The sequence below is a fragment of the Balaenoptera physalus genome (genome assembly GCF_965194825.1).
Source record: "Balaenoptera physalus genome assembly, chromosome: 3".
Taxonomy (NCBI): Eukaryota; Metazoa; Chordata; class Mammalia; order Artiodactyla; family Balaenopteridae; genus Balaenoptera; species Balaenoptera physalus.
This window is the reverse complement of record NC_138890.1, coordinates 56,055,400-56,066,406: the sequence shown is the minus strand read 5'-3', so window position 1 is coordinate 56,066,406 and position 11,007 is coordinate 56,055,400. Positions and strand designations below refer to the sequence as shown.

General features: G+C 37.8%; 1 pseudogene across 1 annotated transcript; it reads right to left on the bottom strand.

The window, feature by feature from the left end:
- Positions 1 to 1,885: 1,885 nt before the first annotated feature.
- LOC309656996 (nicotinamide phosphoribosyltransferase pseudogene) lies at positions 1,886 to 7,571 on the bottom strand (annotated as a pseudogene). The gene is made up of 2 exons: positions 7,567 to 7,571; positions 1,886 to 6,570 (listed from the first exon to the last, which is right to left on the bottom strand). The product of its transcript is annotated as a nicotinamide phosphoribosyltransferase pseudogene (transcript).
- Positions 7,572 to 11,007: the final 3,436 nt, after the last annotated feature.

Below are 11,007 nucleotides of genomic sequence, written 5' to 3'. Positions count from 1 at the left end.
TTAATAGTGAATTTTGTATCTTCACCTGCATCAAGGATAAGACTAGAACAATAAATATATGCTGGATTTTCCAGAACCAAGTAAGGGACCCTGTAGGTATACAGATATTTGAAATAGTATGGAAGGAAAGCATTAAGAAGCAACTAAGCCACTGTACTCAAACAACATGTTTTTTTTTAAAGAAGGATATTTATTTTACTTTTTTTTTTTAAAGGAATTCCTTTATTTTTATTATTTATTTATTTATTTATTTATTTATTTATTTATTTATTTATTTATGGCTGTGTTGGGTCTTCGTTTCTGTGCGAGGGCTTTCTCTAGTTGCGTCAAGCGGGGGCCACTCTTCATCGCGGTGCGCGGGTCTCTCACTATCGCGGCCTCTCTTGTTGCGACGCACAGGCTCCAGACGCGCAGGCTCAGTAATTGTGGCTCACGGGCCTAGTTGCTCCGCGGCATGTGGGATCTTCCCAGACCAGGGCTCGAACCCGTGTCCCCTGCATTGGCAGGCAGATTCTCAACCACTGTGCCACCAGGGAAGCCCAAACAACATGTTTTAAAGAAGCTGTGTCCCTAGAGAAACCTCCACATCATACTCACCTCTTCATGGTGAAGTGTCTTCACTTCTCGCTGCTCCCTTGACTGGCTCCCTCTCCTTCTCTGCAGTAGTTTCTTTGAACTCTTATGAAATCTCTGCGTGTTTGCCTTTTCTATATAAATTTGCTAACTTTCTTTGAATAAAGCCCATTCTCATTTGCTCGTTTCCCATTCATTTGACAGAGTAATCCATAGAACTTTGTGGCTCAACTATGATATCTTTTTAACGTTTTTTAATATTTTTATCATCGGTTATTAGAATAATGAAAGAGTGGTAAGTGTGGATTGTACAGTCTTTATTCTCTAGTTACTAGAAAGAAGACAACTAGGAACAAATAGAAAATTTCCTTAGACTCACCCGGCTGCCACTCAGAATCCACACTGGCTACATGCCCTTGTGTTCACTATTCTTGGGGGTGAGGAGATTTCTCAGCCCTTGCCAATTGCCCTATCCTGTTCTGGCAGCCACCAGCTTTATAAAATTGTACGAAATTCTAAAGCCAAATAAAGGGGAGAGGGGGAGAGAGAAAGAGAGATCCAACAAACTTTTATTTCCGCATTTCTACTTCTCTGGAAGCTTATTTTATTTGGACTTCAGTTGCACCAGTTTTCATTTTTAATTGCTTTGTTGAATAGAGTCATTTTTTTTCATGGTCCAGCTGATAAATCTTCACAGCATGTTAGGTTTTGCAAAGTTGTAAATGGCTAATTTATTTTACATTTATTTTTCTGCCAAGGTTGAAAGGACATAGCTGACTCTTAACATGAATTTTTAGCACCTTTTCAACTACAGCATTTATTCTCCTCAATGATGTTGACTCCATCAGAAAGCTCATGAATCATCTAAGGTAGACGGCGTTTGGTAGTTGAGTTTATCTTCCTGTTTTGTAGTACATGCAGGGGTTCACGTCCCCAGCCCTCTCTCAGAACTAAAGAGCTTCCCGCAGCTGCTGAGAATACTGGTGGCTAACAGCACTTAACAGAGTCCCTCTCTGGGTAATGCTTTCCGCCAAAGAGTTTCTTCAAAGCCCAAGGATAAGCCCCCTATCTAGGGTCTGGATACACCCTACCCTGATAAATACAGGGTTATGAAAGCTGGGCCCCTTGCCTCAAAGGGAATCACATGGAAGGGTCATGCCACTTTTTCCCATTTCTGTGGGGTTGACTGAGGCCTTCATTGAGACAAAATCATAGGTAAATCTTCTCTCTTCCCAACTTTATTTCCATCTCTTCTTCAAATGTGTTTATCTTGAGAGCATTCCTCAAAGAACTGCTGTTTTTTTGTTGTTTGTGTGTGTGTGTGTGTGTGTGTGTTTTGCCACACCATGTGGCTTGCGGAATCTCAGTTCCCCAACCAGAGATTGAACCCAGGGCCACGGCAGTGAAAGCCTGGAATCCTAACCACTAGGCCGCCAAGGAACTCCCAAAGAACTGCTGTTTTAAGATAGGTTTTATTATGATTTAGGTATGGTAAGGCCAACAATCAGGAATTGACTGCCATTGGAAAGATAGTTTGTTACCTACAGGCTTAGTATTGGCTATCTTGTGATAATTTCACTGGGCTCTGGGGCATAGAGGCTGACCTTAGTTGTCTGGTGCCTGACCCTGGGGTGGTTAGGACAAGTGGCTGGGGCTATTGGTTCTGGATTGTTAGGTTTGCATTTAAAAAGCCTACTGGTGAGCAAATTGTTTACTATCTTTAAGAATTGGGTGGCCCCTCCCCCTCCGGTATTGGCAAGGCCCCAGATGTCAAAGCATCAAAATACAAAAAATTAAAAACATGGTTAATACAACTTCCTACATAAAAATCTTCATCTCAATCTGTCTCCCTGGGACCCAGACCAAATTCTATCTCAACATCCACAGTGCATAGTGTTTTAGACTCATAATCCTCCAGATGTTGTACTGGTAAATCTTCAACAGCTGATTTTCCAAAAGAAAAAAATCCCTAGTCTATAGCATTTGCCAATTTCCATGGTGTAATGCCCACATCATGACTGATTTCAAGCTATCAACGTGATGTCACTGAAAGTGAAGTTGGGAAGAATGCACACACATCAGCACATTGCTGCCTCCTCCTTAGGGAGAATAAAGTCATTTTTGTAAAGCACGTTTGCCAACTGCAGTACAATAAAATGCTACATAACTAGAATTTAATCAATGAGCCTGCCCTACTAATCCCTTTCCCAACATTACCCACATGTTACAGGTTTGCAACCTGATTTTCTCCAGACTTCCACAGGATGGGAAATGCACTCAAACTGGCAATAATAATCTATACTCCAATACTCTTGTAAATACTTCCTTAGGATATTTAGAACATTGCATAGTTTCCTTAGTATTTTTAGAAACTCTATGTGGTGAATTAGACCTGCTTAATAACTAATTGGCTCTTGCAGGATGATGTCAGCTAGATGGCAGAATAAGTAAGAAGCTTTGGACTCCCCTTCACACATAAACATACTGATTCAACAACAATTCAGAGAAAAATTCCCTTGGTGAGAAATCCAGAAGCTAGTTGAGAGGCTCCTACACCTTGGGCAAGTGTGAAACCAGACACATTGAAACCAGTAGGGAAATTCAAGACACCTTTTTGCCAGAATCCCTACCTCTGGTATAGTGCCGTACGATCAGAAGGAAACACTGCAGCTCCTAGCTTCTCACTGGAGAAGGAAAGAGTTAGACTGCAGTCCATTGCTCCAAATTTTCCAGGAGCTCCCCAAAGGACTAACTTCTGTTTTACCGGTCATGTAACACTACTGGGACCTGAGGTCCTCTAGACACCAGAAGGAAACCAAGATGGTGGTTTGGGCTGGCACTCTGCATAACCCCTCTTCCTGGCTTAGAACAAAGTGAAGGCATGAAAAACTCCAGCTCTCAGCTTCTCCCTGGGGAGGGAAAGAGAGTTGGACCGCATGGCAAATGCACCAACTTTTAGAAGAGCTGCTCAAGGACTGGCTTTTGTCTTGTTTGTCTCAGTGTGCTAACAGAACCCAGCATATTCTAGCCACCTGAGGATTAGTAAGAACAAAGACAGTGGTTTGATCTATTATGTAGCTCATCACCGCAGCCCTTCTCCTGGTTTAAGCACAGAGCAAATAGGTGAAAAGCCTCAGTTCCCAGCTTCTCCCTGGAGAGGTAAAGAATTGGAGAGAACATCCAATGGTCCAACATTCCTGGGGGCTGCCTGAAGAACCATCTTTGGTCTCACTTGTTTCAGAGCACTTCCAGGATCTCTCATACTCTAAATGCCTGGAGGCTAGTAAGAATGAAGAGGTGTCAGCAAGGCCATGCTCCCCCTGAAACATGTAGGAGAATCCTTCCTAGACCTTCCTACCTTTTGATGGTTTTATGACCATCTTTGACATTCCTTGGCTTGTAGATGCATCACTCCAATCCTCTGTATCACATGGTGTTCTCCTTGTATGTCTTCACATTGTCTTCCCTCTGTGCATACTTGTCTCTGTGTCCAAATTTCTCCTCTTTAAAAAGATATCAGTCATACTGGATTAGGGCCCACCTCATTTTAATTATTACCTCTGTAAAGGACTTATTTCCAAATAAGGTCACATTCTGAGTTACTGAAGGTTAGGACTTCCAATTGTCTATTCTGGGGGGACAAAATTTTACCTATAACAATCACAATAAAAACTAATTATATGAAATACTTATAACAAACAAGAAATATAAAAGAACCTAAACCAAGGTACATTTTAATCAAATTGCTTGAAACTAGTGAAGAAAGAAAATCTTCAAATCAGCCAATGCAAATAGACATGGTATATACAGGGGAACAAAGATAGGTTCTTTCATGTTTCTCATGCTTGGGGTTTGTTGAGATTCTTGAATCTGTGGGTGTATAGTTGTCATCAACTTTGTAAGATTTTCAGCCACTTTTTAAAAATATATGTATATTTTCCCCTTTCTTCTCCTCTGGGGAGAGTAATTCTAAATGTTTATAGATGAAGCCACATCAAGTTGTCCCACCGCTCACTGATTTCATTTTCTTCCCAGTACTTTTTCTCTATTTTATTTTGAATAATTTCTATTGCTATACCTTCAAGCTCACTAATCTTTTTTTTTTTTTACAATTTTATATCTAATTTAATTTTTTTAAAACTCAATGAAAAGTATAACAGGAGCAAAACATTTAAATTAAGTACACTTATTAATCCATCCAGTAATTCATTTTAGTCATATCAAATATAGGATATGAAAAATAAATTCAGAAGTGTAATTACTTTAAAATACATTCCTTCCCCTTTTGTCAAAGTTTATACTTATGTACATAATCTATAGTGGAAGCAGTATTTCTCTCTAAAAAATATTATCTCCTTAAACTCTCAAGGTGCATGTTAGAGCCACGAGTAATTTCTTTCATGTAAAATTGTAGTACAGGCCTTTCAAATTTGACATTTCACTGGTATGATACCACAACTAACATATAATCACTGTATAGTGCCTTGGCATTCCATTAACAACCATTATTTTCTTTAATACAGAATGATTAATATATACTCTACAAGGGGCATTGAGGTTAGTAATTCTATAGGGTATATCCTGACATAATTTTCAAACTGTATAATGACACAAACAACTTTGTTAAGGCCATATTTTATTTGCTGATTAATGGACAACAGGGAGTGTAATTTCATTTTCTTAAAAGTCTGCATTCCTAAAAATCATGAAAAGTTGGAAAGATGGTTAAATCATTAAAACTTTAAATATATCTTACACAATCTTGTTTATACAAAAATATAAGTTAAATATAAACATGAAGCAATCATGATATTTTATGCAAATCTATTTTATGATCTTCAGTTATATATAAAATTTCTCAGTTCTGTTACTCGTGAAAAGATCAATACCAGACTGAATTACTGTCTATTGGCAAAAGGCCCAAAAAGCTTATTTTAGCATTAATCTTTTACATGATTAAATGTATTTCCTACTTTGAGATCACCTAAACATTGGGGGAAAAAAGAAAAAAAAAAGAAAGGGCAGTATATTCATAAACCAGCAAATAATTTCACTGAAATGTACCATAAAACACAAAGAACCCCCATATTCCTGTATGAAAAACATGGTGCATTACATACTCACACACAGATCTATGCATACATGCATGTGTATATACTCACACACCTATCCAGTCATAAAACAAAGCCTATTGAGATGCTACCATATCCAGCTGGAGACGTTCCATATCCAGTTTTGCATTTTTTCTTACTACATCAATTAAATAGCTTTTTGTCATCATCCCATTCTTGAAGACTGTATGGAGAAAATCATAACCTTATTCTTCAAGGTATTTTTCAAATGCAACAAAATTGCCTGCTGGTATCCTATGTAAAGATAATCAGCCCTTCCTGGGCCTTTTCTTGGGATCAGCAACGAAGTCCTTAAAGACATTAATCCCAAGGCCAGTAATTACAACATGACTATACTTGAAGGAAAAGTTCAAGAGATACCTTGTTAATTGCTGTAGAAAAGCTTCCACCAGAACCAAAAGAAACATTTTCAACGCTCCATTTTTGTTTTTTGCTTCACACCTTCCACAATCTCTTTTAAGGTGTTACATCTGCAACACCCCCTTGACTAACTCTAAGGTAAGGGGGCAGCAACTTGCAGCTCATTGAGTTCTCAGTAGCAGGGAAATTCTTACCTAAAATATCGTAGTCTTTAATACAGTATTAAGAAGATTTCAAGAAACCGGTATGATTATTAATGGTGCCTCTGCACACTTTGGATACACTAAATGTCTTAGATCCTTACCCTCTATTATCTCTCACACATTATAAATGTTATACTTATTGCAGACTACAAATCCAGGCGCTGATAAAAACTGGGTTTCTTTATGTTCAAACATCTTTTTTATGGTCTTCACCTCAAGTTGTTATGGTACTGTGTTCTGCCACTAGAACAGAACAGACTAGAACAGGATCTTTTGTTCCATAGCATTTTCTTTTTAAACATCTTTATTGGAGTATAATTACTTTACAATGCTTTGTTAGTTTCTGCTTTATAACAAAGGGAATCAGATATACATATACATATATCCCCATATCTCCTCCCTCTTGCGTCTCCCTCCCACCCTCTATATCCCACCCCTCTAGGTGGACACAAAGGACCGAGCTGATCTCACTGCGCTATGCGGCTGCTTCCCACTCGCTAACTGTTTTACATTTGGTGGTGTATATATGTCCATGCCACTCTCTCACTTCGTCCCAGCTTACCATTCCCCCTCCCTGTGTCCTCAAGTCCATTCTCTACGTCTGCGTCTTTATTCCTGTCCTGCCCCTAGGTTTTTCAGAACCTTTTTTTTTTTAGATTCAGTATGTATGTGTTAGCATATGGTATTTGTTTTTCTCTTTCTGACTTAACTTCACTCTGTATGACAGTCTCTAGGTCCATTCACCTCAAAACAAATAACTCAATTTCGTTTCTTTTTATGACTGAGTAATATTTCATTGTATATACGTGCCACATCTTCTTTACCCATTCATCTGTCGATGGACACTTAGGTTGCTTCCATGTCCTGGCTATTGTAATTAGAGCTGCAATGAACATTGTGGTACATGACTCTTTTTGAATTATGGTTTTCTCAGGGTATATGCCCAGTAGTGGGATTGTATGGTAGTTCTATTTTCAGGTTTTTAAGGCACCTCCATACTGTTCTTCATAGTGGCTGTACCAATTTACATTCCCACAAACAGTGAAAGAGGGTTCCCTTTTCTCCACACCGCCTCCAGAATTTATTGTTTGTATATATTTTTTATAGTAATCTTTTTGTTTATTTATTTATTTTTATATTTATTTTTGGCTGTGTTGGGTCTTCGTTTCTGTGCGAGGGCTCCCTCTAGTTGTGGTGAGTGGGGGCCACTCTTCATCGTAGTGCGCGGGCCTCTTCACTATCATGGCCTCTCTTGTTGCGGAGCACAGGCTCCATACGCGCAGGCTCAGTAGCTGTGCCTCATGGGACTAGATGCTCCGCGGCATGTGGGATCCTCCCAGACCAGGGCTCGAACCCATGTCCCCTGCATTAGCAGGCAGACTCTCAACCACTGCGCCACCAGGGAAGCCCTTGTTTGTATATTTTTTGATGATGGCCATACTGACTGGTGTGAGGAGATACCTCACTGTAGTTCTGATTTACATTTCTCTAATGATTAGTGACCTTGAGCATCCTTTCATGTGTTTGTTGGCAATCTGTATATCTTCTTTGGAGAAATATCTATTTAGGTCTTCTGCCCATTTTTGGATTGGGTTGGTTGTTTTTTTGATATTAAGCTGCATGAGCTGCTTGTAAATTTTGGAGATGAATCCTTTGTCAGTTGCTTCGTTTGCAAATATTTTCTCCCGTTGTGTGTGTTGTATTTTCGTCTTGTATATGGTTTCCTTTGCTGTGCAAAAGCTTTTAAGTTTCATTGGGTCCCATTAGTTTATTTTTGTTTTTATTTCCATTTCTCTAGGAGGTGGGTCATAAAGGATCTTGCTGTGATTTATGTCCTAGAGTGTTCTGCCTATGTTTTCCTCTAAGAGTTTTATAGTGTCTGGCCTTCACATTTAGGTCTTTAATCCATTTTGAGTTTATTTTTGTGTATGGTGTTAGGGAGTGTTCTAATTTCATTCTTTTACATGCAGCTGCCCAGTTTTCCCACCACCACTTATTGAAGAGGCTGTCTTTTCTCCATTGTATATTCTTGCTTCCTTTATTAAAAATAAGGTTACCATAGCTGCATGGGTTTATTTCTGGGCTTTCTATCCTGTTCCATTGATCTATATTTCTGTTTTTGTGCCAGTACCATACTGTCTTGATTACTGTAGCTTTGTAGTATGGTCTGAAGTCCAGGAGCCTGATTCCTCCAGCTCCGTTTTTCTTTCTCAAGATTGCTTTGGCTATTTGGGGTCTTTTGTGTTTCCATACAAATTGTGAAATTCTTTGCTCTTGTTCTGTGAAAAATGCCATTGGTAGTTTGATAGGGATTGCATTGAATCTGTAGATTGCTTTGGTTAGTATAGTCATTTTCTTAATGTTGATTCTTAGAATCCAAGAACATGGTATATCTCTCCATCTATTTGTATCATCTTTAATTTCTTTCATCAGTGTCTTATATTTTTCTGCATACAGGTCTTTTGTTTCCCTAGGTAGGTTTATTCCTAGGTATTTTATTCTTTTTGTTGCAGTGGTAAATGGGATTATTTCCTTAATTTCTCTTTCAGATTTTTCATCCTTAGTGTATAGGAATGCAAGAGATTACTGTGCATTAATTTTGTATCCTCCTACTTCACCAAATTCATTGATTAGCTCTAGTAGTTTTCTGGTAACATCTTTAGGATTCTCTATGTATAGTATCATGTCATCTGCAAACAGTGACAGCTTTACTTCTTCTTTTCCGATTTGGATTGCTTTTATTTCTTTTTCTTCTATGATTGTTGTGGCTGAAACTTCCAAAACTATGTTGAATAATAGTGGTGAGAGTGGACAACCTTGTCTTGTTCCTGATCTTAGTGGAAATGGTTTCAGTTTTTCACCATTGTGAATGATGTTGGCTGTGGGTTTTTCATATATGGCCTTTATTATATTGAGGTAAGTTCCCTCTATGCCTACTTTGTGGAGGGTTTTTATCATAAAAGGGTGTTGAATTTTGTCAAAAGCTTTTTCTGCATCTATTGAGATGATCATATGGTTTTTCTCCTTCAATTTGTTAATATGTTTTATCTCCTTGATTGATTTGCATATATTGAAAACTCCTTGCATTCTTGGGATAAACCCCACTTGATCATGGTGTATGATCCTTTTAATATGTTGTTGGATTCTATTTGCTAGTATTCTGTTGAGAATTTTTGCATCTATGTTCGTCAGTGATATTGGCCTGTAGTTTTATTTTTTGTGACATCTTTGTCCAGTTTTGGTATCAGGGTGATGTTGGCCTCGTAGAAAGAGTTTGGGAGTGTTCCTCCCTCTGCTATACTTTAGAAGAGTTTGAGAAGGATAGGTGTCAGCTCTTCTCTAAATGTTTGGTAGAATTTGCCGGTGAATCCATCTGGTGTTGGGCTTTTGTTTGTTGGAAGGTATTTAATCACAGTCTCAATTTCAGTGCTTGTGATTGGTCTGTTTATATTTTCTGTTTCTTCCTGGTTCAGTCTCAGAAGGTTGTGCTTTTCTAAGAATTTGTCCATTTCTTCCAGGTTGTCCATTTCATTGGCATACAGTTGCTTGTAGTAATCTCTCATGATCCTTTGTATTTCTGCAGTGTCAGTAGTTACATCTCCTTTTTCATTTCTAATTCAATTGATTTGATTCTTCTCACTTTTTTTCTTGACGGGTGTGGCTAATATTTATCAATTTTGTTTATCTTCTCATAGAACCAACTTTTAGTTTTATTGATCTTTGCTATTGTTTCCTTTATTTCTTTTTCATTTATTTCTGATCTGATCTTTAAGATTTCATTCCTTCTGCTAATTTTGGGGTTTTTTGGTTCTTCTTTCTATAATTGCCTTAAGTGTAAGATTAGGTTGTTTATTTGAGATGTTTCTTGTTTCTTGAGGTCAGCTTGTATAGCTGTAAACTTCCCTCTTAGAACTGCTTTTGCTGCATCCTATACATTTTGGGTCTTTGTGTTTTCATTGTCATTTGTTTCTAGGTATTTTTTGATTTCCACTTTGATTTCTTCAGTGGTCTATTGGTTATTAAGTAGTGTATTGTTTAGCTTCCATGTGTTTGTATTTTTTACAGATTTTTTCCTGTAATTGATATCTAGTCTCATAATGTTGTGGTCAGAAAACATACTTGATACAATTTCAATTTTCTTAAATTTACCAAGGCTTCATTTGTGACCCAAGATATGATCTATCCTGGAGAATGTTCCATGAGCACTTGAAAAGAAAGTGTATTCTGTTGTTTTTGGGTGGAATGTCCTATAAATATCAATTAAGTCCATCTTGTTTAATGTATCATTTAAAGCTTGTGTTTCCTTACTTATTTTCATTTTGGATGATCTGTCCATTGGTAAAAGTGGGGTGTTAAAATCCCCTACTATGATTGTGATACTGTCGATTTCCCCTTTTATGGCTGTTAGCATTTTCCTTATTGAAGTGCTCCTATGTCAGATGCATAAATATTTACAATTGTTATATCTTCTTCTTGGATTGATCCCTTGATCATTATATAGTGTCCTTATTTGTCTCTTGTAATAGTCTGTATTATAAAGTGTATTTTATCTGATATGAGAATTGGTATTCTAGCTTTCTTTTGATTTCCATTTGCATGGAATATCTTTTCTCCATCCCCTCACTTTCAGCCTGTATGTGTCCCTAGGTCGGATGTTGGTCTGTTGCAGACAACATATATACGGGTCTTATTTCTATATCCATTCCTCCAGTCTATGTCTTTTGGTTGGAGTATTTAAT